The 7,117-nt window shown below is 34.3% G+C and overlaps 1 long non-coding RNA gene across 1 annotated transcript; it reads right to left on the bottom strand.

Moving 5' to 3' along the window:
- Nucleotides 1–254: 254 nt before the first annotated feature.
- LOC107775064 (uncharacterized) lies at nt 255–1,051 on the bottom strand. The gene is made up of 2 exons (XR_001645643.2): nt 799–1,051; nt 255–620 (listed from the first exon to the last, which is right to left on the bottom strand). It is a non-coding gene; the product is annotated as an uncharacterized LOC107775064 (long non-coding RNA).
- Nucleotides 1,052–7,117: the final 6,066 nt, after the last annotated feature.

Genomic DNA, 7,117 nt, shown 5'->3' with positions numbered 1-7,117 from the left:
GAAAAATTTTAGTGTAAGTCATGTATAGTCTATATTTTTTGTGTTTCTATGTATTCATCTCATTACGTACATAAACGAGTCGTTCAGTATTAAGACTTTTTGACATTCGTGCTACCATAATAAAGAAGATGTTTTGAGTCTTTGGTCGTCAATACACAAAATTGAGCTCCTCTGCTAGTTTTCCTGCGGTGCCTTTTCTTTTTCCCCTATTTAGTTAAATAGATATATATAAGCAAATCAACAAAAATAAGATAACGCATAAGGCTTTCCTCTTTAATTCCTTTCACTCGTAATTTATTCAATTGAAACACAAAACATTACAAACGTGAATTTCCAATGAGTGTACAGAAAACAGGCCTACAACCTAAAGAAACCAAGTTGTTTCTTTTTTGAATTAATGAATAACATGAACATATTACTCCAAGACGAACCAATTTACTGATCAGACTTCTTCTGACTCAGTACAAAAGATAAAGTTCAGAGCTTCATAGGCATATATGGTGACTTAATTGGTGATCTTCAACAACCACAACGGGTACAACAGGTACCTGGGGGTGTTGGTTCACAACACCCCACACAGTGAAGACATGCAACAGGAAAACTGCTTCTCCCCGATAATACTGCATATATGCGAACAAGAAAAAACAAGTGTTAATGGCAATTATGTACGTATACCTATTGCTTATATGTTAAATCCGCCTCAGTCTAGATTCATAATATTAATGACACAAAAGTTTTCGAATTTGATAACGTGTCTAGTAGTACTATATATGTTTAATAAATGAACGTAAAATATACCTCGAGGGGCTCTAGCTGCATCACATGACGATAGTAGCAAAGGAGAGAGGAGAATAGCATATATCATAAGTGTTATCACTACGGACCTTACGGAGGTTGAGAGTGCAGCCATTGCTTAACCTATACAATATACTATATGAAAGTACCAACAATTTTGAGAATGTTTTAAGAGTTGATGAATTTCGAGCACTGCCTATGGAAGTATTTATATGAATTATGACGTTGTACACAGGGTTTAATTTATACTCAATCTTAAATATTATTCTGATGATATCATTCAATATATACATTGTTTTGGTACTTATGATACTTGGTATGAAACCGTCGACTTAACCAATGGACGACCACATTTAGTCAAAATAATAGAATTATTTTTATAAGAAGAATATATATATTGTCTATCAAAACATGATTAACTAATTGTTCTATTTAATTTGTGTTTAATTTAGACACGTTAGTATTTGACTCAAAAGATGTTAAAATTTTTTTAAACAAATCACTCAAAGATGAACAGGTAAATCGTAGCTGAAGATAATAATTTCTAGAATAATAACAAGTAAAGAGAAGAGAGTTGCAAAGTTTCTTTTTGTTCAAGATTGATAAGTTTCCCAGAATTTTTCTCCCTCGTACAAGCTTCTTTTCCCCCCTTATATATCCTAGAGAGAAACCGTTTTGAATTGTAAGAAATAAAATACAAGGAATATTTGGCGGAATATCCTTAATATCCCCTAACGGGTTTACACTTCTACAAGGGTCGTACAGTTTCTTCTTTCACCTTAAGGTCGTTTCCCTCGGACGTCGGTTCGTAATTATCCGGTCATTTGTCGTACTCGTTGTGGGTCGTGGTCGGTCAAATTTGGACCGATACAGTTAGGCTGTTTATCAAAAAAGTCTTCCTGCTGCTTACTTTTCTATTTTAACAGACTTTCTGCCGTGTTCTAAACTTTAAATTAATGCTTAGAGACGACCTTGTATAGTTTCGTGCCTAAGTTCATTAGATGAGTTTACTAGGTCATTATTCAGAATAGAACAAGAAATTCCATCTTCCTAGTTTATTTAAAGTGTTACGCTAATTAGTTGGCCAGTGCATTTCAAATACCGAATGGTTATTGGAAGAACAAAAATGTAAACGAATTCCAAAGCTTTGACCATTTCAAATACCGAATGGTTACATGAAATTGTATTATCAAAATAATCCAAAATGAGGAACTTCGTGCAAATCATATTTTGTCAACAAATTGTCTCTAGTTTACTTGTGTTTATTTTTAGCATACGTTAGGCTTTTAAACCAAAAATTCTTCCTTTATACTATTAACTATTAAGTACTATTTTGTCTGATTGATACCTCAACAGAATTAAATCTTTTCAGTGCTTAAACAAACTTTATGTAGTATCCGTGGCCAAGCTGATTAGATAATTTAACTTTCATCTTTTATGGATTATCTATTAAGAAATTTCCTTCGTACCTATCCTTTTTCGTTTGTTTTAAATACGAAACCGACGATGTCCATAGGTTTATGAAACAATAAATTTCGGGCCCTCATTTTTACACGGCAAGAAAAATTATTTTTCAGGTTTTGTTTTTGAAGCTTAAAATTAAAAAAAAAAAAAAAACGATGGCTGTTCGTGGGTCACTTAAAAAAAATATTATTTGCTATTTCCGTGCATCTCTTTCGCTTTTTCTATCGAAAAGCTGTCCTGACGAGATCCATCGATAATCTTCAATCGAAAAAAGATCATAGTTTTAGGAGTGGATCTCCTTCCAAGCGTGAGGGTGGAGTTAGATAGTTATATTAGGGGTGTACAAAAAAAATTGGTAAATCGTACCAAATCAATAATTCGAGTTAAATTGAAAAAAAAAATTCGATTGTAATTTGATTTGATTTTGTAGGCGTTTGAACATAAAAATTACTTCCTCTGTTTCAATTTAGATGACATATTTCTACAAGTGGAAATCATTCAATTTTAAACTCTTCATTTTACTCATTTTACCCTTAATGAAAAGCTTTTATAACCACATAAATGTCATGACCCCATAAAACTTTTACCCTTTAAACTTTTAAGACAATAAGTTTCAAAAGTCTTTTTTTTTCTTAAACTCCGTGCCGAGTCAAACTACCTCATTTAAATTGGAATGGAGGGAGTATAATTTTTTTTAAAAGTAGTATTTAGAGTTAAGTTGAAAAATGGTATTTGAAATTATGTTTGGTTATCCATTTCACTTGAAAAAATGTTGCAGTTTTGTGAGTGGGGAAAAATAAATTCTGAAAATTTTGAAAAGTGGTCAAAACCACTTTTGTATTTTTGAAAAACTTATTTTCGAAAAAAATCCAAAAACTTGTAAAATTTCATGGACAAACACATTTTTGGAAAAAAAGGAATTTTTTTTTATGACATACGGGGCCTTGGTTGGTATTGGAAAGAAAAACACGACCTCATTAGTTTGGTTTGGTTTTAATTAAAAAAGTCAAACCAAAACCAAACCAATCCGATAGTATGATTTTACAACTTTTAAAAATATTTTATACATATAAATCTTTATTGCAATGTAATATATAAATATTTCTTAAACTTTTTCACAATTTTATCTTTTAACGTATTATTTCAAGTATGAACTTAACATTCTTGAATGATAAATAAATTTTATAGCTCATACGTCACGACACGGAATTTCCATCGTCGGGATCGTGATGACGCCTAACATTTCACTTGCTAGGAAAACCAACATTAGAATAATTTACTTCTTTTAGCAGCTTAAACGCTAACATTAATAGCGAATTGAAGTAACAGATATGTTCTAAGTATAAATGCGGAAGTTAAACAGCCAACGTCTATTACAATTCCCTGAACCTGATGTCGCAAGTGCACGAGCTTCTAAAATAATACACATAAAGGTTTGAAATAAGTACAAAGCTATCTGAGGCCTCATTTGTTTGCACTTAATAAATGTCTGAATCTTAATCGTTCAGATCTCAGACATTAAGTGTGTTTGTTTTTAAAGTGTGAATCTTAATTATCCAGATCTTAATCCTTAAGTGTTTTTTTTTTTTTAACATCACAGCTACTTAATGGGTCTGAATAGGTCTGTGTGATTAAGATCTATAACAAAGATTTAATTTCATTAAGATGCTATTATCAATATTCATCATTATATTTCGTCATCGCCTACCATTATCAACTATCATCATGCCACCCACTACTACCACCACCATCATCCTCAATCATAGCTGCCACCATTATCAACTACCACCACCCATCATTCGTACCATCATCATTCTCAACCACAACCAACACGCATCTACCTCAACTACCACAACTAACCACCCCATCACCATCAACAATCATAGTCGATACTGTCTATTATTATAAACTACCACCACCTATCACCACCTTCCTCAATTAATACCACCACCCGTCATTATTAACTAACACCACTCATCACCATTATCCTCAATTATATATCGTTCCTACTACCAATCATCACTAGCTACTACCCTGAACCACCACCATCAACCAAAACTACCACCAACCACTGCCTCTAATCGGCATTTACAAGTATTACCATTAGCCATCACCACCATTACCTATCATATTTTTTAAAACTATATATTTTATTGATAGAATATTAGATTAAAAAGTATTTCATTTGAATTTTATGTTTATTAATTTTAAAATAAAGATAAATTTATATATTCAGATGTTAAAAATCAAACAGTCTTAATCATTTAGTATTCAGATATTAATACATATCTTAATATTCAGATAGGTATTCAGATCTAGATGTCTTAATCTTAATACACATCTTGATATTCGGATGCGTATCCAGATTCAGATGTCTAAATCTTTAAAAAAAACCAAATAAGGCATGAATGAAGAAAAGAAAAGAGGATAGGGACTCAAGAAGCTGCGGGCACTGAACAACCGTACCTCAAGTCTCCACAAGTGTCCGATCCGAGCTCGCTAGTAACCGCCGTTGGGATCGTCTTCAAAATCTGCACGGTGTGCAGATTGCAGTATCAGTACAACCGATCTCATGTACTGGTAAGTGTCGAGCCTAACATCGACGAAGTAGTAGCTAAGGCAGGTCACCTATGCTAAAACTTGTACACAGTCTATAATAATAACAGAATAATTGAAATACGGTATAGAATTAAACAACCAACGGGATATGATACCACAACCTCAAAAATAAACTAGTGTCGTCCAAAATTACCAATCTCTCCCAGCTCAAATAAAAATACCGAAAAAACAATGCAGCTCAAGAAGTAGAAACATATAGGTTGTTTCGGCACGCAACCCGATCCCACCATATATATATTCACCCTTATTCTACCATAAAAATCCTCCCTTATTACACATGTTCCGGCGTGGAACCCGATCCCACCATATCAGTGTCAAACAGTCAATGTACACAGTCAAAGCAACAAGCTAAACCACAAAGCCTTTACGATAAATAAATACCAAACTTAACCAAGAAAAGGAACCTTGTTCTATATAGAATCTACACAAATAATATTACGTAGTGAGACCAAACCAGCAATTTATAGTTAGAAGGTACAAACAAGTCAAATTAAGCAAATTGCAGGGATTAGGGGAACTATGAAAAGAGCTAACATGGTTAACAGAAGAAGATATTGATTAACACGTACCAATTAAGCATGGAAAGCATTTAGAGCATGTAACAATTAAGATAGGTGGGAAAACAATTAAGAAAAAGTGATAGATCAGGGAAATAGATAATTCGACGGCGCATATGCACTCGTCACCTTGCATATACGCCGCTCATATGAAATTCACATAACACAAAGTCCGAGAGTTCCTATTTCTATCAAGTCAAGGTTAGACATAACACTTATCTCGCTCCAAAGGCCACTCAAAGTTCAATCACAGCTTTGCCTTTCAAACACGCATCCGAACCAACAATATTTTGCAAATTACCAACCAAACGTTTCAAAACAAGCCTTAGGAATCACCCACGATCGATAAGAATTCTATTTAGGTCATCATTGAAAAGTCAACAAATGTCAACACCCGGACCTGCTTGGTCCAAACCCGAAATTCGGGTCAAAATCCGATTACACATTCACCCCGGAGGAGGGATATGTAATTGGTTTTGGAATCCGGCCTCAATCTGAGGTCTAAATCCCCAATTTATCAAATTCCTAGTTTCTACCCAAAAATATCCAATTCCACCATGAAAAAGTGAAATTCTAGGTTGAAATCTTGTAAAATAAAGTGAAAGATTGAAAGAAACTAGTTTAGAATCACTTACTTATGATTTGGGGAAGAAAAAATCTTTGGAAAATCGCCTCTTGTGTTTTAGATTTTGAAATTTTGAAGAATGAATGAAAAATCCTGTCTAACTTCACTTTTGCACAGCTGCAGATGTCGCATTTGCGACCTTGCGAAGCTCGCAAATGCGAGAAAGGTATTGCAAATGCGAACCTGTCGCATTTTTGCTTCTATCGCATTTTTGCTTCTGTCGCAAATACGAACATATCATTCGCAAATGCGAAGATTTTCTCGCAAATGCGAGGACTGCCTGGCCCAGCTACTCCTTCGCATTTGCGATGAGTAGCTCGCAAATGCGAAGCTGTCATGCTCGCAAATACGAACTCTGATCTCGCAAATGCGAGATTAGAGACCAATTCCTAGAAATTGCAGATATCAACAATGCCTAAGTCCAATTTCACTTCGTAGCCTATCCGAAACTCACTCGAGTCCTCGGGGATCCAAACTAAACATACACACAAGTCTTAAAACATCATACAAACTTGCTTGTGCGATTAAATTGCCAAAATAACACTTAAAATCATGAATTTAGCACCAAATCAAATGAAGTTCTCAAGAATACTTTGAAATTCATATTTTCACAACCGGACGTCCGAACCATGCCAAACCTACTCCGTTTCTCACCAAATTTTACAGACATGTCTTAAATATTATATTGAATTTGTACCGGACTCCGAAACTAAAATACGGACCAGAACCGGACGTCCGAACCATGCCAAACCTACTCCGTTTCTCACCAAATTTTACAGACATGTCTTAAATATTATATTGAATTTGTACCGGACTCCGAAACTAAAATACGGACCAGATACCAACAAGATCAAACATCAATACTTTTCTTAAAAACCAATAATTTTCAAATTTCAATTTTTAACAAAAAATCATAACTTGGGTTAGGGACCTCCGAATTCGATTTCGGGCATACGCCCAGGTCCCATATTTTGATATTGACCCACCAGGACTGTCAAAGCACGAATCCGGGTCTGTTAATAAAGTTTTTAAGGCCTCGGAACACAGAGTTTAGTTT

The sequence above is a fragment of the Nicotiana tabacum genome, chromosome 8, assembly GCF_000715075.1.
Source record: "Nicotiana tabacum cultivar K326 chromosome 8, ASM71507v2, whole genome shotgun sequence".
Classification (NCBI taxonomy): Eukaryota; Viridiplantae; Streptophyta; class Magnoliopsida; order Solanales; family Solanaceae; genus Nicotiana; species Nicotiana tabacum.
This window is presented reverse-complemented; position numbering and strand designations above follow the sequence as displayed.